At 41.8% G+C, this 23,479-nt stretch overlaps 1 pseudogene across 1 annotated transcript in view; it reads right to left on the reverse strand.

Annotated features, from left to right (window-relative positions):
• The window catches only part of LOC149209142 (lipid phosphate phosphatase gamma pseudogene), a 37,327-nt pseudogene extending 16,959 nt beyond the window's left edge, over positions 1–20,368 (reverse strand). Inside the window, exon 1 of the transcript XR_016252833.1 lies at positions 19,132–20,368. The product of XR_016252833.1 is annotated as a lipid phosphate phosphatase gamma pseudogene (transcript). The remainder of the gene's footprint in view (positions 1–19,131) is intronic.
• Positions 20,369–23,479: the final 3,111 nt, after the last annotated feature.

The raw sequence follows: 23,479 nt of genomic DNA on the forward strand, positions 1-23,479 counted from the left end.
TAGGGTTGGGTTAAGGGAGGAAAAGGAGGAAAAAGATCATTCATTCTTTCATGAGCAGATTGAGAGAAGGAGAGCAAGAGAGCAAGGGAGATTTCTGGACAGCTGAAAGCGGAGTTTCAGCAGCTGAAAGCGGAGTTTCAGCAGAGTGGAGTTTCAGCAGCTGAGAGCGGAGTTTCAGCAGCTGAAAGCGGTGTAACAGCAACAGCCGCGGTGTAACAGCAACAGCCGCGGTGTAACAGCAACAGCAGCGGTGTAACAGCAACAGCCGCGGTGTAACAGCAACAGCTGCGGAGTATCAGCAGTGGTGTATCAGCAAGGCTGAGATAAGTTGTAAAAGTCTGTTTGTTGATTTTTTGCTGAACATTTCTCTCACTGTAAAAAGGCATTTTCCAGAAATAAAGAAGAGCTCTCAAACTGGTTTTCCCCAAGAGTTGTAGGGGGTTTTTCCAGGGTCAAGTTGACCAAAAATCTCAGTGTTTAAATGTGTTTTAATGGCTGTTTATTACTGCTGATTTTTATTTCTGCAATTTCCAGCATTCTGTAAAATTTCCAGAATTTGTGTTTTCAGCAAATTTATTTTTTTCGGCTTGTTAAATGTATGGTTATGGGAAAGGGCATTTAACTGTATGGGAGAAATAAGGAGAAACTGAAAACCGGGGTAGGAAATGAGAAATTTCTACATGGTATCAGAGCTTGAGTGCTGAAAGGCAATTTGGGACAGCAAAAGAAAAAAAATTACAGTTGTTGATTTTTCACTCAGAAAATTCCAGCAAGCTGATTTTTTTATAAACAGCAGTTTTATCTTTACCACAGCAGTGCTATTTTTCAGTTTTAGGACAGCAGGATGTCATTGGGATTGAGGGTGGAGGATAGGTTGGATGGGCATACAAATTACAGCGTTTGGAAGGAGAGAATGCAGAGTATCTTTGAGGAGGCAGAAGTCTGGGATATCATGGTGCATACAGCACAGCACCCTGTTGTTGTGCCTACTGATACAACTCAGTTGACAGCTTATAATAGAAAGAACAACAAGGGTAAGAGGCTGATTCTAGACGGAATCAAAGACCATTGCATTCCTCATGTGAGAGGAAAGAGCAATGCCCATGAGATGTGGACAGCATTGTCCAATCTCTACCAGAGTACCAATGAGAACCGAAAAATGGTCCTGAAGGAGAAGCTGAAGAACATTAAGATGGGTAATGATAGTGCAGCTGGATATCTCACAAAGATTACCAATGTGAGAGATGAGTTGGCAGCAATTGGAGAGGCCATTCCACCCACTGAGTTGGTGCGGATTGCAGTGAATGGCCTCCCCCGTTCATGGTTGAACTTTGTTGATGGGGTTTGTGCACGTGAGACCCTTCCCACATGGGAGAGGTTTTGGGATGATTGCATTCAGACAGAGATCAGGAAAGGACAGCTTGGGGCAGCCAAGCCAGTTGAGCAGGATGAGGACGTAGCACTGGTGGCAGGAGGCAAGAAAGGCAAAGGGAAGAAGCAGGCTTCCACAAGCGGTGGTGGGGGCAAAGGCAAAGGTAAAGGTAAACAGGGGAACACACAGAAGGACTATTCCAAGGTGAAGTGTTGGAATTGTCAGAAGATGGGACACTATGCAGTTGTGTGTCCGGAGAAGAAGAAGAAGAAGGGGAAGAACCAGGACGTGGCAGCTTCAACAGAGATTGAGGACTTTGCAGGTCGTTTTGACCTGGAGTTTGCGTTCACTACATGTGAGTCCTCTAGTGCAGGATCACCTGCCACACAGGTTCAGAGGGAGCATGCTTTTCCCTCGATTAGTGGAGCATCTTCAGGTATCTGGTATGTGGACAGTGGGGCTTCACGTCATATAACAGGAGTCCGTGAGTACTTCTCAGAGCTTTCAGAGAGTGGCACTGATATTGAGGTAGTACTCGGTGATGACAGAGTTGTTAGAGCAGTCGGGGTGGGGACAGTGACATTTCAGAGGGAGTCCAAACCTCCCTTGAAGGTGTCAGAGGTTCTTTATGTGCCAGGGATGAGGAAGAACCTCATATCCGTCTCAGCTTTGGAGGATAGGATATGAGGTACTGTTCAGGGGAGGACAGGTGTTGATGTATCCCAGGGGCACTCCAGCTGATTCAGCTAGAGTGATAGGTGTACGCCATGCAAAGGTGTACAAGTTTGCATTCCAGCCCCTTTTGGCATTGAGCAGTAGTACCAACAGCAGAGCTAGCAGTTCTGAGCTGTGTGAGATTTGGCACCGCAGGATGGGACATATGTATCATGGAGCCTTGAGGACATTGCGGGAGATCACTACAGTTGTGCCAGATTTCAGTACTGATCACTTTGACACTTGCAGAGGTTGTGCGATGGGCAAGTTTGCCAAATCCCCTTTTCCCAGCAGTGACAGCAGAGTGACGGGGATACTTGATTTGATTCATTCCGATGTGAGCGGTCGGATGTCTCATGTTTCCTTGAGTGGATATGAGTACTATGTTGTATTCATTGATGATCACTCCAGGAGGACCTGGATTTATTTCTTGAAGACCAAGAGTGAGGTCTTCAAGCGGTTTCAGGAGTTTAGAGCTCTTGTGGAGACACTGACAGATCGGAAGATCAAGTCCCTGAGGTCGGACAATGGAGGAGAGTACACCCTTGGAGAGTTTGTTGACTATTGTGCGGAGGCAGGCATTAGGAGGGAGTTCACTGTTCCTTACAACCCCCAGCAGAACGGGGTTGCGGAGAAGAAGCACAGATCCATCATAGGGGCTGCCAAAGCCATGTTACATGATCAGGGGTTGCCATTGTTCTTGTGGGCAGAGGCCTGCAACACAGTTGTTTACTTGCAGAACAGGAGTCCGCATCATGCCTTGGGGCACATGACTCCGGAGGAGGCTTTCTCTGGGAAGAAGCCTGATCTTGGTCATCTTCATATCTTTGGATGCATTACATACTCCTATATACCCAAGGAGAAGAGGACCAAACTAGAGCCCACCGCAGAGAAGGGTATCTTTGTGGGCTACAGTGAGACCTCAAAGGCCTTTCGGATTTACATTCCTGCACAGAGGAGAGTTGTTGTCAGACGGGATGTGAAGTTCGAGGAGGACAGGGCCTTTAGGAGGTCACGGGAGTTAGAGTATCTGGATCAGCCAGACCCTCAGCAGCAGTTGAGTCAGTCGCAGGGATCCAGTGGGCAGGGATCAGGAGGATCCGGAGGTACATCTATGAGGATGTCAAGTCCATCAGTGAGCAGTGGCTCGCCGAGCCAAAGGGGTGGTGCTCCGGGCAGCATGCAGAGCATTTCACAGAGCAGTTCACTAGGGAGTCCACTGATGGACAGTTCACACGGTACCTCAGCTTCTACAGGTTCAGGTGCAGGCAGGAGGACAGCAGACAAACAGTCAGGAGTTCAGGCTACTGATGGTGATGAGGAGGAGGAGTTTCATTCTCCTATGGGAGAAGCATGCTCAGGGAAGAGGAAGCCCAAGTGGCTTCAGGACACCTTGAGAGATGCCACATCTGTTGCTGAGCCGAAGAGGCCGGTTAGAGAGAGTAGACCACCTGAGAGGTTTTGTAGTTATATGGCGATGGTTACCAGCATCCTTGACTCTGAGCCTTCTAGCTATGAGGAGGCAGCTAGCCAGCAGGTCTAGAGAGAGGCCATGCAGGAGGAGTATTCTTCTATCATGAAGAATGATGTTTGGGAGGTGGTGCCGAGGCCTGAGGGCAAATCCGTGGTTACTTCCAGATGGCTTTACAAGGTAAAGCATGCTGCAGATGGCAGCATTGAGAAATTCAAAGCAAGGTTTGTGGCTAGAGGGTTCTCCCAGGTAGAGGGAGTTGATTATGAGGAGACCTTCGCTCCCGTGGCTCGATATACTTCGATCCGCTCAATTATATCGATAGCAGCAGAGATGGGTTGGAAGATCCACCAGATGGATGTGAAGACCGCATTTCTCAATGGCTTCATACAGGAGGAGGTGTACATTGAGCAGCCACAGGGCTTTGAGGTGCATGGGAATGAGTCCCATGTGTGCAGACTGAAGAAGGCCCTTTATGGCCTGAAGCAAGCTCCCAGAGCTTGGTACTCCAGGATAGATACATATTTGCAGGGGATGGGTTTCACAAAGAGTGAGGCAGATCCGAACCTTTATTTTATTGTGATTGGTGAGGAGCCTCTCATTCTGGTGCTGTATGTGGATGACTTGGTCATTACAGGTGTAGAGAGACTCATAGAGCACTGCAAGAGAGATCTTGCGGCGGAGTTTGAGATGAAGGACATCGGCTTGATGCATTACTTTTTGGGTTTGGAGGTGTGGCAGGAGGAGGGGCATTTCTTCCTGGGGCAGGGGAAGTATATTGTGGACATCCTTAGCAGATTCCACATGGAGGATTGTAGACCCATGTCGACACCGATAATCACAAACTGGAAGAAGCTTCATGCTTCGGATTCCGAGTTGGTGGATCCCACATTGTACAGGCAGCTGATTGGTTCCTTGATGTATTTGGTCAACACTAGACCAGATATCTGTTTTGCAGTCAACACGATGAGTCAGTTTATGTGTGAGCCTAGGAAGGTTCACTGGGTGGCTGCGAAACACATTTTGCGGTACTTGCAGGGGACAGTGGATTATGGTTTGGACTACAGGCAGGGAGATGGAGTGAGATTGGCAGGATACACTGATTCTGATTGGGCAGGTTGTGCTTCTGATAGGAAGAGCACTTCAGGGTGTTGTTTTGGGTTGGGTTCAGCAGTAGTGTCATGGTTCAGCCGGAAGCAGCAGTCAGTAGCACTGAGTTCACCGGAAGCAGAGTATATGGCAGCCAGTCTAGCTAGTTGTAAGGCCATCTGGCTTCGCAAGATGTTGTTTGGCTTATTTGGTCAGCCGTTGAGACCTTCAGTGATTTACTGTGATAATCAGAGTTGCATTAAACTCACGGAGAATCCAGTGTTTCATGACAGGTCAAAGCATATCGGGATCAGATATCATTTCATCAGAGACTATGTTCAGAAGGGAGCTGTGAAGCTTGAGTATATTTCCACTGATGAGCAAGTTGCAGATATTCTTACCAAAGCCTTACCACGAGGCAAGCATGTCTATTTCAGAGACAAGATGGGTGTGGTGAGGAACACCTTCCTCGGTAAGAGGGAGTGTTGAAATTTGGTACCGGAGGACAGGTGGTTCCCTTAGGCTTTGATCTTTGGCCTAGGGAAAAGTGTCCAAAAAAATTTAATTTTTCTCCTAAAGTAACTTTATAATTTTTATAAAGTTAAATCTAATTTAAAAGTGACTTTAAGTGATAAAGTTACTAAGTCTAATTTTAAAGTGACTTTTATAAAGTCAATGAAAAATTAGAAAGGAAAAGTGACTTTGGAAATAAATGACTAAGTGGGTCTTTATTAAAGTGGGATGAATTAAAAAATAGAAAGTGAGATTTAAATGAGCATTTAATCTCAGCCATTGATCTAAATCTATTTCAGCCATTGGATTTAGGGATCACCCAAAAGTCACTTAGGGTTGGGTTAAGGGAGGAAAAGGAGGAAAAAGATCATTCATTCTTTCATGAGCAGATTGAGAGAAGGAGAGCAAGAGAGCAAGGGAGATTTCTGGACAGCTGAAAGCGGAGTTTCAGCAGAGTGGAGTTTCAGCAGCTGAGAGCGGAGTTTCAGCAGCTGAAAGCGGTGTAACAGCAACATCAGCGGTGTAACAGCAACAGCAGCGGTGTAACAGCAACAGCCGCGGTGTAACAGCAACAGCAGCGGTGTAACAGCAACAGCCGCGGTGTAACAGCAACAGCTGCGGAGTATCAGCAGTGGTGTATCAGCAAGGCTGAGTTTCAGCAAGGCTGAGATAAGTTGTAAAAGTCTGTTTGTTGATTTTTTGCTGAACATTTCTCTCACTGTAAAAAGGCATTTTCCAGAAATAAAGAAGAGCTCTCAAACTGGTTTTCCCCAAGAGTTGTAGGGGGTTTTTCCAGGGTCAAGTTGACCAAAAATCTCAGTGTTTAAATGTGTTTTAATGGCTGTTTATTACTGTTGATTTTTATTTCTGCAATTTCCAGCATTCTATAAAATTTCCAGAATTTGTGTTTTCAGCAAATTTATTTTTTTCAGCTTGTTAAATGTATGGTTATGGGAAAGGGCATTTAACTATATGGGAGAAATAAGGAGAAACTGAAAACCGGGGTAGAAAATGAGAAATTTCTACAGTTGACAATTGAAGATGCCTTCTTAATGATGACTGCTTCATTGATGACCTTATTTCTTCAAGTATGCTTGAGATGTGATCCTTTCTTCAATGAGAGGGAGATCACCTTGATTTCTTTGATGATGATGGCAATGCTTCTTCTTCCTTCCTTTGGATAATAATGTATAATGTGGAAGCTTCCCAAGTTGCTTCAAATGTAGAGTCCTTTTTCGAGTGGAGGTAGGGTCCTTGAGGTCTTATTCTTCTTCAATGTGGTGTTCCTTATAGATGATGTGATCCTTGTGACGAGATGAATGGTCCTCCTTGATGCTTCTTAGTTATCCTTGATGACCTCCTTGTGTTCGGCCCTTATATATCCTTCTTCAATGGAGTGATCTTCAAGCTGCATTTTCTTGTTGTTATCACCTTAGCTTTGAAACCATGTTGAGAAATCTAGGGGCAGCTTAATTAGGTGATTTCTAATTCTTTGATAACTACTTGTGATGTTCTTTAACTTAACTTGATTTACTTGTAGTTGACTCCCTATCTTGATTACTATAGTGTTCTTTGTCATCAAACAGCTACCAAACAATGAAGATCAATGAGACGAAAGGACACAAAATGTAGGTTGCTAGCCAGGGCCAAAACATCTCCTCTTGAGAGGAAAACCCACAAGAAGTATTTTCTTCTTACAAAATCTTCAAATGACGAATTCCAAGACCTATGACCCTTGTCAAAGACCCCTCAAAGACCAAGTCAGCTTCTCCTTTTAATGAGCTTGTCCCTCACAAAGTCAACCCAAGTCAAACTCCTCCAAAAATGCTTCAATTGCACTTCCTTGACTGCAATTTCAGCCCTTCAGAATTTGGTTACTGTTAGGGCTCCAGGAAACTCTCCTAGGTTGTAGCTCGGAGATGCATGGTAACATATAATTTTCAATATGGCTCTAAGAACTTATTGGGATGGGTGATGGCTTGGTTCAAGCCAGATAACCACTTCTACTCTGTTTTCACTCCAGACATGCATGAACACCCTCAGACTACAAGGCTTTAGACCACCAATGCTCAACAGTTTGCAGATTAAGTGAATGAATGAAGAATACTGACCACACCAGCAAGATGCATACAGAATGTATGATGGCCAACTGCAACTAGTAAAGAAACTTACAAATCTACTCTATCAATGCAGAGATAAGATGACAGTTATCTTGCATCAGATACAGAAGAAACCTGAGTGACCTACTCAATGATACATTCAATTTACTAATACAGAGATAAGATGACAGTTATCTAGCATTATGCATAGAAGATATCATGAATAAAACATTCCATATACAAGTTTAGAACAAAGGAGAAATGGGCATTGAACAATTAACAGCGAAAGAAGCTTGCATTGCTGAAAATGAAGATGAGACGCTGCAAGTTACATAATATCTACAGTCTCCAGAAGTTGAACCAAAACACAATTGCCAACCCTGATTACCTCTTTCTTCTGGCTATTTATAATCTATCTTTACAATGGCTCTTAGTCGTTTAGGGATGGAGGGGTCTTGATTGACCACCAACTACCATTAACTGTCTAATAGCGTCTTTGAAAGTAGTTTCTTTCTCCACTATGAAAACCTGGTCAGTTCTGGTACTATGTGGTCCTTCAAGTGGTTCGATTGATCATGGCAATGGAGTTCCATGACTGTTTAAGTGTTGTGTCCTTTCATCCTTCGGCCATGCTCTTCCTTTAATTCAATTTCATGGTCAGACTGTCACCAAACTGACAGAGTCGGCCATCTTCTCCTTTGGGTAACAGACAGGACATGGGGTGCGGAGTGCATGGGCAGATGAACAGTGGGAGTGATCGTGAATGGTGGCCATTGGATCAATGGAGATGTGTGGCGGAGATCGCTTTGCAGAAGCTAATGGTCGTGGTGGGAGCGGGACATGTTCGGGTCGTTAGATCTTTAGGTGAACATATCGGACGGTTATCGGGCGGCGGAGATGTGCGGGCAATAACGCGCAGGGTGGTTTGATTTGGACGGGCATCAGGCGGTAAGCAGTAAGTGTCAGAACTCGCGCGATGCCATTCAATGGATGACACGTAGCGACAAAGGAGAGTGGAAAACCGCGCTCATCGCACGGGTACTTGTCGCACTTGTTGTCCGCACGATATGGGTGTTGACCGTTAGATCTGGCAGAGGCGATCTGACGGCTGGGAATGATCGGGCAGGTTGCCTTTATCGGAAGGAATGTGCGCTGTTGGATCGGTGTGAAAAGATCAACAACGTAGACACGGTGAAATGACGAGACGCCCTCGGGGGCTATGCTGAAGGCGCATATGGTGAATGGGTAAGGTTTTATGGGTATTTTGGCTTTTGCGCTTGGGGCTAAGGCCAAAGGGGAGTTTTGTCGGGATTAGAAGGTTTAGTCAAGAAACGGGGCAAGTAGGGTGTGAGCGAGGTAAGAGAAGGAGGGGAATAATGGCCCATGTGGGACCCCTTTAAGAACAGCGAAGCAGGCCGAGCCTTTCCTTTAACCTTCAAAAAGTCAACACTGCACCTCAGGGCTAACAGGTTACTGCTTCAGAACCGCACTTTTCCGACTTGCCAATACTTTCTGATTTTCGCACGTGTGGGTAGATTTATGGCTGAAATGACCTCTCTCTTTCGCTTGATGTGCTCCTTCTTTCTAGATAACTCATCTTCCAAAGTAGGTCTTCTTAGTACCAAAAACTCGACTTCTTGACAGCTCCACAATTCAGTCTTACTGCAGTCAAAGATTCCCTAATTCTTCTTCACACGTGTGGAGGATGATGGCCCAAAAACAGTCCTAAAATACTTTACTTTCTTCTTCCTTCTATTCTCCTTCTCTTTGCTAGGTATTTCTTGCCTTTCTTATGCTCATACAAACTTCTTAGGTACCATTTCAATGAGGCCGAACACCTTGTATATATAGGCTTCTTGTTGAGGTCGAATAGCCCTTATAAGGCCGACTTGTCATTGCTTGTAGGCCAACTTGTCTTGGAGGGTGTCTTTTGACATTTCTTAACTTACAATAATTTTCTTGACATGATACAAGATGCCCAATGGGGTCTTTCATATATGATAATCAATAAATTGGCTTATTGATTGTATGACAAACCCTAGAAGCACTCAATGGGTGCTTGACCTATAAATTGACCTTAAGCATGAAACCCATGCTACAAAAATAATAATAATAATTTTTCTTTCCTTTTACAATATACAAGAATTGAGAGTACATTTCATATTTATGAAGACCGAACCTACTTACATACTTCAACACAGGGCCCTCTTCAATCTGCACACATAGGTCTCTTTGTTATGTGCCACACAGCTCTCTGGTAGTTCTATATACACCTCCTCCTCTAGTTCACCATTTAGGAACGTCGTCTTGGCATCCATCTGATGGATCTACCATCCCATCTGTGTTGTGAATGTGATCACAGCTCATATAGAAGTGTACCTAGCCACAGAAGCAAAAGTCTCCTCATAATTTATTCCCTCCTTCTGAGAGATCCCCTTCGCCACAAACCTAGCTTTGAATTTCTCGATACTGCCATCTGCACCGTGCTTGATCTTGTAGATCTGGCATGATCCAAACACCACCCTGTCTATCGATCTCGGTACAACCTCCCAAACATCATTCTACATGATTGAAGAATACTCCTCAACCATTGCATCTCGCCACATCTGCTCTTGTGCAACCTCTTGATAGTTGGAAGGCTCGTTATCTACCAAATGACTAACGAATGCCATGTAGCCAATGTACTGCTTTCTCCTGCCTGTCGTAGGAGTAGTCCCCACAAACTCCTTAGCAACCCTGAGTGTAGCTTGAACCTGGTAGTTCCTTCTGCAAACATTGGAGTTAGGAATATCCACCTCCATGTCCTCCTGATGCATCTCCTGAATCTGTTGCATCTGTTGCTCCATGCTCTGTGAAGCCTCGAGAGCACTCACACTTGAACTCGTGCTTGTACTGGTCACCGTACTTGTGCTCTATTGTTGCCCTGATTTTGATACTCTACTTTGGGAGCTTCTACTCACTTTGTTCTTCAATTGTTGGCAATTCTCTGGACCTTTTATATGCCTTGTCTTCCATGAACTTTACATCCCGCCTAACAATAATCCTCCTAGCCCCTGGGATGAAGATCTTGTATGCCTTCGAGTTTTCGTTCTAGCCAACGAAGTAACCTCGCTCTGCAGTGTGATCTAATTTTAAACGTGTTTCCCCTAGATTGTGATAGTACACTAGGAAGCGAAATATCTTGAAGTGACTACCATTTGGCTTCTTCCCGGTGAATGCCTCCTCAGGAGCCATCTTGCCAAGCACTCTATGTGGGACCCTATTCTGAATATAAACCACTGCACTGTATGTCTTTGTCCATAGATAGCATGGAGATCTTGGTCATACAGCGTTACTCTCGCTGCCTCCGAAATAAACTAATTCTTCCTCTCAGCGACCCCATTTTGTTGTGGGTTGTAAGGAACCATCCATTCTCTCCTGATTCCTACCCTATTACAGAAATCCTAGAACTCCTTGCTAGTGTACTCACCTCCATTGTCTGACCGAAGAGGCTAGATCTTCCTACCTGTCGCATTCTCAACTAGAGCTTTAAACTCCTGAAAGCAACTGAAGACCTCATCCTTGGTCTTCAAGAAATAGATCCAAGTCTTCAAGAAATAGATCCAGGTCTAAATATGACATCATAACCTTTGTCCTGAAGGACTGATACGAAGATCAAATTCATCCGCAAGCCTAGCACATGCGACATGTCATGGATAAGTATTTGCTTGTTGTTCTCCCTCTGAAATAGAACAGTCCCTCTTGCAACTGGGTTGCACCTAGACTTGTTCCCAAATCCCCATCTGAATCTAGAACCTAATGTCCTCCTCCTTGTAACTAGAGAAGTACTCTCTAACTCCTGTCATATGAAATGACACTCCATTGTCTATATACCAAACACCCTGTGAAGTTGAGCTAGTCGAGCAAGCGATCAATGTGAACTCCCGATCCATCCTACTGGAGGACAAGCTTCTTCTTTTTGAGAGGACAATCACTAACATAACGACCATACTCGTGACAGCCACAGCGCTTTACCTTCGTTAGGTCCTTCATATTCTTCTCTCCTTTTGAGTTTGGTTCCTTTACTAGAACCCATCTTCACTTTCCCCTTTCCTACTAGGGCAACATTTTCCTACTCCCTCTCAACCTTCGGTGTCTTGCCACTACTGTTGCTCCCACTAACCAAGCTAAGCCTAAGCTCTTTTTGAGTGAAATCGCTCTTCACCCTTCTGCATTTTGATGGTCCTCGGCCTCTCTTTGAGAATCAATTTCCTATTTTTTTGTAGGATTATGGTACATTTTTATGATGACATCCCACATTTCCTTTGTTGTCCCTTTCTCTGCGATATGTGGAACAATATGATCCTTGACTCCATCAAGAATCATTCTCTTCGCTTTGGCATTCTCCTTCTTGTAGGTGGCCAGTTGTTGTGGATCTGTCAGTACAGCAACAACATTCTCTACAAACTCCTTCAAACTATATTTGTCCAATAAGAACAACATACTAGCCTTCCAAACACCAAAGTTGGAGGCTCCATTCCAACCTATCTTGATCTCTCAATTCTGTCGCGGCCATCTCTGGAAATTCTGCAAACTCAAATAAGCTGGAGAAATAACTAAAGAATTCAAACTGGGTTAAAACCCTTGGCTTTTCTCCTCTTGTGCCTGCGCAGATCCTCCTTCTGCCCTCAGATTCGCTCATATACCATGTGAAATTTTAAATACTATTGCAATTATTGGTTATTATTCTCCTATATGTTCAGATTATTTTTCAACTTCAAAATACTTGCGGAAAATACTAAATAAAACACAACTACAACTTCACAGAAAATAAATAATCACAAGAACTGAGAAAATTATGGACACACACAAATAATGAACACCAGTATTTTTAGACAAATGTCCCTGGAAAAACCCTGAAGGGAAAACCAGTCTACAAATGAGGGTTTTATTATTAAAATTCTTCAGCAAAAATATTACAACTGGTTGTCGTAAGATGGCAAACCTCCGGAAAATTATTCTCATCACTTCTGCAAGTCTCCTTGACCTCCTGGAAGCAATTTGTCCCACTAGAACAAATTTGGCCTCCCTATGAAGCTCGTTCTGGCTCACATGTGCAGCCTAGCAAATAAACGCAACCCTCCTTAGCAACTCGCACTGGCTAGGAAAATCTCGACTTCTACTGGCAAATTGATCCTCTTGTGCAAATCGATCTCCCCTACAAATTCTCCTTACTCCAGAATTTCTCCCTCTTTGAGCAATTCGCACTGCCTATTAGGGTAATTCACACCCCATGCTGGAGCAACTTGCACCACTAGAAAATCGGCCTCACTGCAGAAAAATCGATCTCCAATCTTCCTTAGAAATCGTTGTGAAGAATCTCTCCAGAAATCTATGTTGAAACCCCTGTTGTTGATGTCCCTACGCTACCTCTACGCCCTTGCTAATATTACAACTACGTGTCTCGATGTGTTCTCCAAATGCCCATCAATTTCCTCTTATCATCTCTCGTTGACGAATCAACAACCATGATCTAATCACAATTGATGGCTAAGATCATCTTCACCCCTTTCTAATGACTTTTTCGAAAGTCTCTAGAGGAAAATCAATTTACCCCAATTAACACTGATTGATTAAGCTTATTTCCCTAAGTTGGACTTAGAAAAATTAATTAACTACATTATTAAATCTAATCAAGTCATTTTCTCACGAAATCTTTTCTGGGTATTGGAGAAAATGTGTTCCCTATGTTCATTTATGGTAGCATCGAATGTGCTCTAAGTCTCAAAATCAGCAGGGAGGCTTAGACACATGCATTCTCCAATATCGAGGAATTGTTTTGGGAAATTCCACCCGGAGACCGTTTTATTAAAATAATTAATCATTTTTAATGGGACCCTAAGTCTAAACTTAGGAAATTAAAATAATTAAAGGTTATTAATATAAACTGTGGGTGAAACTTCTAGAAGAAGGTGGAGATCAAGTCAATATGATCCTAGCCATTGATTAGGATCTAATTTGGGTCGTTGATTGATCAACGAGAGGATTATAAGAGGAAGCTTGATGGGCACTTGGAGAACACACCAAATGAGTTCAGAAGATCAAATTTCTAAAGCAGAGCAGCTGCCAGAGAGAGATTCGAAGTGAGCTTCTGTAGTGAGGGGCAGTGAGTATCTGAAACAAGGAAGCTTCCCTGGGCCGGAGACTACGAGGGAGAGAGAGGGCATAACGACGTCTAGAGAGAGGCAGATGCTGGCCCACGCAAAGCTGACGCAGTGGCAGTGCAGGCCTTAGAGGGAGATCGAATTTTTGCTAAGGAAATCGAGTTTCAGTAGCCGAGAGTCGGGGTGTGCGATCGAGAGGCAGAGATTTGGATTTTCCAGCCAACCAAGGGTCCGGAGAAGGAGCAACATGATACCCAGCAGAAATGACGCGGGAACTACGTGGGAGTAACGTAATTTTGTACAAAGGCTCCAGTTCAGCGAGATCAGACTCAGATTCTCCCAGTGACAGGGTGAGAACCCTTCACCATTCGTTTTTTCCAGTTTCTCTCTATATCGGATTACTAGTTGAGCATCCAAGAATTGTACTCAGATTTACCACTGCATAGTAATAAAACCATTAGATCTACTGCACTGATTTTCCCACATTTGGTTTTTCTGGGGACATTTGTCCAAAAATAACGGTGTTATTGTGTTGTATTTTCTTTCTTGCTCAGTCTCTTGTTTCCACATATAAATTGATTATGTGAAGGCTACAGTGTATGTATTTCAATATTTGTCGTAGGAAACTGCAAATAACTTGTTCATATAAATCTAACAAGTAGAAGAAATATCATTAGTTGCTGCAGTAGGGATTTCGGTTTAGGAATTTTCACATGGTATCAAAGTTGCAGGTGGAACAAGAAGAGCAGTGCCAAAGAACCCAGCGCTGAGCAGAAGAGGGAGATCGAAAAGCTGCAAGAGGTAGCAGTTCGAAACCCTAAAGGGTTTCCACAGTTCTAGCTAGAAGGCTGAAATTTGGAGGCAGTCTCTCTCCAAGTGAGTCGACGGAGAGAAGGGCTTCCGGATCGAGTTTTTGTTTGGGCAGAGGGAGCAACGTTGAAGCCTCAACGTGAGGAGACGCTGGTGGGACACAGATTTTTCTGCAGGCAGTTTGTTGGGCAGAAAATCGTCAAAAGAGAGGAGAAGCACAGCTGAGGGAATTTCTTCCTCAAAGAATACCTAGCCAAGGAATTCAAGTTCTCTAGAGCTGAGCAACAGCAAGGGGCAGCAGTTTTACTAGCAAGAAGTGTGTAGGCTAGCCCAACAGAAACGCAGAGGAGAGAGGAGATTTTCGACATTTGTGGCAGAAATGGCAACCAGTGGCTTGAGGGATCAGGATAGGTTGGACAGGGCATCCAACTACATCATCTGGAAGGCAAGAATGTCATTCCTTATAGATGAACATGCCCTCAAGACATACGTCAACAACGTGGTGGTTGTCCTTGCAGATGCAGATCCGTTGAAGAAATACAAGGTTGAGAAGGCGAAGGCGAAAAGAATGATCCTCAACGAAGTGAAGGATTATGTGGTCTGTCACATCACTAGCAGAGGGACTGCTTAGGAGATGTAGGACACTTTGTCTATGTTATATCAGGGAATCTTCCGAGCAGCGGAAGATGTACCTTGAGCAGAAACTCAGATTTGCTTAGATGCAGAAAGGGGAGCGTGTGAATCCATTCCTCACAAAGCTTCAAGAGACCTGCGATGAATTGTCTATTGTGGGGCATACACCTCAAGATTCAGAGTTGGTTAGACTAGCCCTCAATTCTGTCTCAAATGAGTGGCAAGTCTTTGTCTAGATTATCCTGGGCAGAGCAACTTTGCCAAATTGGGATGAGATGTGGGCAGCTCTAAAACAAGAGGAGCTGAGGAGAGAATTAGTCAAGGTTAAACTTGATGGAAGCAGCAGCAGTGGGTCGAAGCCCAAGGAGGAGGAGGAGGAGGAGTATGCAAACTTTGCATCGAAGGGGCAGCAGGAGCAGCAGAGGCGGAAGAAGGACGTCTCTAAGATAAAGCGATTTAGGTGTGGTGAGATGGGTCACTACGCAACTCAATGTCCTCTCAGGAAGAAGGACAAAGATGAGAAGCACGACCTGAAGGCTGCACCCGCGAAGGTCGAGGAAGAGGAGTTCGCCATGACAGCCGAGATACCTCCAGGAGGGAGGTACGCTGACTTAGAGTTGTAATTCAAAAGAGGTACAAATGGGCAGGGTCCTTGAGGAGCCCACATCTCGAATCAATTCCTTGCTATAGGATCCTAGATCATAAGTAGCAAGATGGACTAGTGTCGGATGGTGTCGAGGAGTGTCGAGGAGACAGTTGCAGTGGCTAGGAGCGTCAAAGACTGAACAACGCAGAGCAAAGTTGGCAGCAGTGCAGATGGCACAGAGCAGAGGTCAACAGCAGTGCAATAGATTTAGAGGGTCAGCGCAGAGACTAGCAGTAGTCAGGCTTCAACATTCACGTGGTATCATACTAAACACAGTTAGTTCAGTAATTTGGGATGTTTTTTCGTTGCTGATGTAGCAGCAACAATTTGCAGTGCAGTGGTAGCTGGCAGTGGCAGTGCTAGCAACAGCACAGATGTAGCACTTGAGAGGGAGCTGTAGTACGGATGTAGTGTTAACAGTGGCAATGTTAGCAACAGAACAATTATAGTAGCAGCACAGTAGTTGGTGGACAACATGTCAGACATCAGCAACGCAGAGGACGATGTTATGAAGTCAGAGTGATGCTTCAATAGATTGCATTGTTAGAGCACATTCCTCGCTAAGAGGGAGTGTTGATTTTTGGTAGCATCGGATGTGCTCTAAGTCTCAAAATTTGTAAGGAGGCTTAGACACATGCATTCTCCAATACCCAGAAATCATTTTGGGAAATTCCACCCGGAGACAGTTTTATTAAAATAATTAATTATTTTTAATGGGACCCTAAGTCTAAACTTAGGAAATTAAAATAATTAAAGGGTATTAATATAAATTGTGGATGAAACTTCTAGAAGAAGGCAGATATCAAGTCAATATGATCCTAGCCATTGTTTAGGATCTAATCTGGATCGTTGATTGCTTTTGCAGTGAGGGGCAGTGAGTATCCACAGAAGAAGGAAGTTTTCCTAGGTCGAAGAGTATGAGGCAAAGAGAGAGCAGAACGACGTCAAGAGAGAGGCAGACGCTGGCCCACGCCAAGCTCACGCAGTGGCAACGCAAGCCTTAAATGGAGATCGAATTCCTACTGAGGAAATTGACTTTCAGTAGACAGGAGCCGGGGTGTGAGATCTGGAGGCAGAGATTCGGATTTTCCAGCAAGCAAAGGGTCTAAAGAAGGAGCAGCGTGATACCCAACAGGGGTGACGTAGGAACTGCGTGGGAGTGACGCAATTATGCGTAGAGGCTATGCAGAAGCTCCAATTCAACGTGGTCAAACTTAGATTCTCCCAATGACAGGGTGAGAACCCTTCACCACTCGTTTTGTCTAGTTTCTCTCTGTATTGGATTGCTAGTTGAGCATCCAAGAATTGTACTCAGATTTATTATTGCATAATAATAAAACCCTCAGATCTGCTGCACCGGTTTTCCCACATTGGGTTTTTTCCGGGACATTTGTCCAAAAATAACAGTGTTATTGTGTTGTATTTTCTTTCTCGCTCAATCTCTTGTTTCTGCATATAAATTAATTAAGTGAAGGCTGCAGTGTATGTATTTCAATATTTGTTGTAGGAAACTACAAATAACTTGTTCATATAAATCTAACAAGTAGAAGAAATATCATCAATTGCTACAGTAGGGATTCTGGTTTAGAAATTTTCACACCCTAGCCTCATAGACACAATTTGAGACTAGAACACATGTCTAAGCTACATAAACTAACATTCACCCCCTATCCATTATCCTTGATCTGCGCTTCGCTCTCAATCCCCTCTCACCATGACTAGATCTCACTCTAACGCCCCTAGCAAAGGAAGAGGCAAAGGCTGCCCCTCTACCTTTTCTCCAAGGATTGAGCCCTCAGCGGTGGGCTCACGCTCAAGCTAGAAACTCTATGGCCTGCTACGAGCAACTCATTCCTGAACTTGTAAGGCAAGAAATTGAACAGATTGAAGTTGCAATCAGACAAGAATGATGTCCCACCCCTGATCATCACATTCTAGTCCAAAATATGGGTTGGATCCCCAATCTGGGTACCTCTTCTCGTTCCCGCTACTCAGGTTACATGAAAGCCATAAACGTTTATTGGCATACCAAAATCTTGTTGGGCCTCATCCTCGTCAACAACCATCAGACTCAGCAGGATCACAAGCAGAAGTTGATAGAGCTGGAAGGGAAACTTGGAAAGCATCAAACATAAACTCAACATCCTCCTTAGTATCTGCCACAGCAGCTCTCCTCCGGGCAATGTTCCATCGAGCCAGCAAGTCCCCAACCAGGAGATTTCTAATCTCTAGCTCTCATGAAGTCACAAATCCTTTTGTTTCATGTTTTTATCAGTTAAGTAATAGCCAGACTATGTACTACAGCAGTCAGCCTCAGTGCTGTACCTTTTGGCTTTCAGATGCAAGTGTCAAAAACATTTTTCACAATCTTGAGATTTTGCAACTCAATCTCTAGTTTGGTTTCCTATTGGGCAAGCCAGAGACTAACAATTTTGGACTATGTACCCTTTTACTAAGTTAATAAAGTGTCTTACTTAAAAAAAGGAAATGTATTAGTTAGCATGGATATTCAAACACTTTATTAGAGTTCTATATTGAAATATTTATAAGATAAATAGAATCTTTTTTGTTTACTTTTGATTCTTTTATCTCTATAAAATTGATATGAAATTATATTAATTAACATGGACATTCAAATATTTTATTTATTACTCCAAAGGTGAAAGTGAAGTATTTTTACCACATCTCTTTTATACTAGATTGTAATATTAACAATTAACCGAGTGAGCACAATGAGAATGAGATTATTGATGTTTTATAATGCTTTTAGCAAAGACTAACCAAATATGTATAATCATTTATGTTTTTATTATAGCCAACATTTTTTTTGGAATAGTTTTTTTTTGAAATGATGTCTGAGCACAGAAAAAAACCACAAATTTGCCTCTTACTGAGCTGTAGAATGCGCCTCTCAGCGAAATAACTTATTCTGAGTGATCAAACAGCAAGGCATGTGCCAATGATAGGAAAAAACGGTACTGATAAATATGACTCTCCCCACACTGAAGTCCTTGTTTTAATTGTAGGCTTCATCAAGCTTGGTCAAATATGTTTTCCTTATCAGTAATGGCTGCTTCCGATGTCTTATTTCTATGTGGGACATTTTTGAAATTTTATCGGAAGGGAGCCAAGCCAACCAGGGCTCCCCAAATTTTGTACTCAGTAAGTTTTGTTAACAGAAGATTCTGTTTTACATACAATAAACAAAACTCTCCCTATGTTGACGATGTGAGGAAAAAGACTAATGGAATCCAATTGTAAAGTGAAGCTGGGAATTATATGCTTAATACTTTCAATACAGAGAGCGAAAGGCATTGTTCTAAAGCTTAAAACTAATTAACGTGATTCATATAGCCAATTTTCAAAATGTCTTTTGGCAATAACAAAATTAGAAGTGCTTCTGTATAAATGGAAGGCAATTGCTTTGCTTCAGAAATATACTTCCAAATAATAAGAAGAATGATAGTAATAGTGATAGTGATAGTAATAATGCACATAATACAGTCATTGCTCCCAGTATATTTATTTCCTAACAAGTGTTGCTGCTGATTTGAGAAATGCTAAGCAACTCCCATTCAATAGAAACCAATAACAGTAATCAAAAAGGGAAAAAAATGTTGATCTACGCATATCAAGAGCACCTGTATAGCCACTTCAGAGCCTGATTCAATCTGTTCTTGCCTGTTTTCCACGTTTTGCATCCATCTTCGTCTTCCTAGCTGCTATGGCATTCTGGTACTCAAAACGCAGCACATCGGGAATATGTGAACTGTCCTTGATGCAAAGGTATTCACATAATGGGGTGCTTTCAAGCATTGGGAATGTATGAATAAGCACAGAGTTTACAAACCAAAACCAAAGAGAACCCAAAAGTAACCCTAAAAGCCCTCCTGCATAAACCTGCCCTACAGTGTGGTACCCCAAATACACTCTGGAATACATGGTGAGCACTGCGAAGGGCCAAGGAAAGGCAGCAGTGATGATTTTAGTCCACTTGTTTGAAAAGCCGACCCCTTTACAGGCAAGCAGGGAGAGATACACAGCAAAAAAGGCCATGTACTGTGAGTGGCTTGAGGGCCAACCATGTGAATCACACATCTCTAATGCTAGGCAAGTGTCAGGGCGGGCTTGTTGGACAGATTTCTTTACTAGTTCGTTTATAAACTCTGATATGAGAATACCCAATGCGAAAAAAATGGCTTGAAGCTCTCTTTTGAACATGAAATGTGTCAGAAACCCACCTAGGCTAATGAAAATAGGAAGAAGGGAAATCCATGCGAGGAAATGGCCTAGTTTGTCACCTGTCTCATACCTTACATGAGTCAAACTTACGGCTTTTAGGGCCATAATTGTGCATCCAATTCACAGATCTCGATCTTGAAAATGCCCAATAATGGAGATCTGACAAGAGATCGGGGACTTCTTTTCTCAGTCTCAGACCCACATCCAAAAATAGTTAAGCGTTAAAACTGAATCCCAAAAGCCAAATTATATAATGGGTATTGAGGAATATCAAGTGGGTGTTCAGACGATACTATGAACCGCACTTGCCCAGATTTATCTTGCAGAAGAAAAATTGGCTAGCGAAGAAAAATCTATTATAAAACACATAAACTCTTCAGACTAGCCATCGGATTGGTCGAGGAAATGGCAGAGTCAAACTAATTGCGAATGGAATACGGACTCCTGGCGTAAGTAAAGGCCAGTAGCCGTGGGTGGGGATTCGCATCAAATGAGCTGGAGACTTGTCGAAAGTATAAATTGTGGACGTCAACTAATGGAATTTGCAGATGATATAGATGATGTTTTTTTCCCATGATCTGGAGGAACCACGAGGGCAACGGTATGAACTAGGTTCTAGGCTCTTGTAGAAACTTCCGGCGTGTCGTCGATTCAACATTCAAGTAGCGTAAGTAGCCCACCATTTCTTCTTTTTTTGGTGACTTCTTTCACCGGAATTCGTCAAACATTGATAACAGATTTATCGATGGAATTCTTCGAACTGTGATTTTGTTTTGGTAGAATGTGGGTTGAGATTACACACTGGTCTTGCTGGAGGATTTTATTTTTCTTGTGTAACATTTGACCTGAATTTAACAAACTTTTCTAAGTTAATTGTGATTAATTTCTACAGGTTTTAGGTTAGGGATTTAGGTTTAGTTTGTCAACCTTTTGAAGCTCTGAAAATCATTGACTAATTCTCCAGCTTTTTAAACATTTTGTTGATATGGATTGTTTTGTTGTTGCCAATGGCCATACTCACAACTAATTAACTGACTTCTTAAATATTTTGTTCATATGAATGGTTTTTGTGGGCATTACACTTTCTAAGTTTTCTCAAAGGAAAGATTGAGATATAATTCAAAATGACACACACTTTGATCGTTGTTGGTACCAATAAGGTTAGGTCAACTAGCGGGTATATTGTGTTTACCATTTTTTAATGGAATGGAATATGATTGGAAAGTACAAGAAATCATGTGAACGGTTAATAATATCATAAATAAAGGATGAAAATTAATATTTTATTGATATGGGTAGAAATATGAATGGTTTAATTTAAATTGGTAATATTATGATTTTTTTATATTTAATAAAGTGTTTTATGGAAAGTTTAAAGGGGTTGGATTTAATGGTGGAAAGTGGGGAGTTTTTCACCTTTGCAAAATTTAGTTCTTGTGAATGTGGGTCTAGTCCTCAAGCCATGTGGACACTTTGAGGTAGTGATTGAACATGTGGTTGCGCCTTTAAAAACAATATTAAAAATGGACATGCGACTTGTGCACATGCAAGTGGATCAAAATCCACCCCATGTCCTTTTCAAATATAGCTCATGAGATATAGAATAGCTAATGATTGGGTGTACTATAAAGGCACTCATTGTGTGACTGTTGTCAATTCAAAACTTTGTGGGTCTAACTGATAATATATATATATGTGTGTGTGTGTGTGTGTGTGTGTGTTGGGGGGGGTGATTATATTAATTGGGTGAAGTTTTAATTCAATTTAAACAGTTGTATAAACTAAGTGGAGTAGAGGCAATCAAAAAGTATATGTGTGTGTGTGTGGAAAGATGTAAAATGATTATATTAATTGGGTGGAGTTTCAATTCAATCTAAACAGTGTATAAACTAAGTGGAGTAGAGGCAATCAAAAAGTATAAAAATCTACATGGTAGTAAGCATTACATTCATAGAAATTAATATAGGTCAATTTATAGGTTATGGAAGTTGCATGGTTCGTGTTAGCTGTCAAATTGATCAGGCAACATAAACAATCCTAAAGGAATTCAATGAGGATCAATGATCCTCCTGCTTTAGGTTGGAGGATTGGCCTTCCTCAACCACAGGGGGCATTCCCTATAAGTTTAAAAATGTTTTTCTATGATAACTTTAAAATACCAGCATAGATCCATCTTAAATATGGATCTAACATGAGCCGAGAGGGACCCAATTTCTTCACGTGCAAAAATTTTTATGGGTCGACATTATTTAAATGTTTTGTATGGTTATTTAATTTTTTTTTAATTTTTATTTTGGCCGACATAGCAAAATTTCAACTTTGATGACGAACAGACACCCTAACACATCATAATGGGTTGTAGAATGAGCCTCTCAACTCAATTAGCCATATTATAAATAGGGGGATTTGAAAATAATATATGGTTAGTCTTTAAAATGAGTGAAACTCATATAGAACAAATCATCAATGACTTAAATTGTAAATCTTAAATATGTAATCAAGATCGATAAGTTTTCCAAATAACTAGCAAGGAAAATACATAACAGAGTTAACATAAGACAAAAATAAAGAGGGAACAAACAAAAAATAAACCAAAAGGTAAAAACATATATCATTGGTATGTTTTATAATTCAAATGAAAAATACAACGAAACCATACAACATTGTGTATCGATCTAATTCCAATCTACAGTAAATCATTCAAAATTCTTGACTTAAAGCTCCAAATAATGTATATCTAAGGAGGAATAAATCAAGTAATATATCTTAAATAAGTTATCAGTTTGATGGTGTTAACTAATAATCATTCGTGTGTACCAAGATATACCAACACAAAATTAACAAAGCATGAAGCACTGAAAGAAACACCATATAAATCGAAATTGCATATAATGAAATTGCATTGTCACCATGAGCAGGTTAACACAATGTGTGCATTATGCCTATTCAAAAAAAAAGTTTCACCGCCAAAAAGTTGACCTCTTCAAAATAAAATTGAGGTTATTATAAACAAATTTTCTAGCAATTGTCTTTTAATAAAATAAAAAATATATATTGCATATTCCCAAAAATATAAATTATTTGCAAGGTATATTTTTACGCTTTGAATATTGTTTAGTAGTTTTGGTTTTTTCTCTCGTTATGGTGTCAGCTGTCGAGCCTTTTATATTGTGGACTTTTTCTTCTTAGGCCTTTGGAAACTACGAAAGTCTATATTTTCTGTTGCTCTATAACTTTTTCTATCACGGACCACAAGGGTTGGACTGATTCAGTACCCTATATGACAAAAGCAAGAATGGACTATAGAGTACAATATATTTCCAGCTTCAGAAATTTATCCCATTCAACTAGGGATAGCAACTATTGTTTTTTGAACTTTAATTAGGCTACACCAAGCTCGAAGTGGAGTTGATAAGGAGTAGAAGGAAATCATTGAATCATCTTATCCTGAAGAGCTAGCACATTGAAATCCCTGCAAAGAGAATTTAGCTATTCAAAAATAGTTTCTTCACTACTAGTAGGGGAATAGCCTTGATCTTCTTGAGCCTTCTTGAGCACAGCTTGAAATTTCTCTTTTGATACAAGCTGGGCAAAATCAATCCAAAAGGATGGGATCCCCAACCTCTAAATATATCCCCAATCTGCGTTAAATTTTGTGATGATTATTCTAGCTTTGAGAATCTCAACATTCATTTTGTACATGGCTTTCTTCCTTTATTTAATTGATAAAACTAATAGAATACATTC

Source organism: Pinus tabuliformis, chromosome 1_2 (genome assembly GCF_031772625.1).
Source record: "Pinus tabuliformis cultivar Carrire ecotype Pingquan chromosome 1_2, CPIR1, whole genome shotgun sequence".
Lineage (NCBI taxonomy): Eukaryota > Viridiplantae > Streptophyta > Pinopsida > Pinales > Pinaceae > Pinus > Pinus tabuliformis.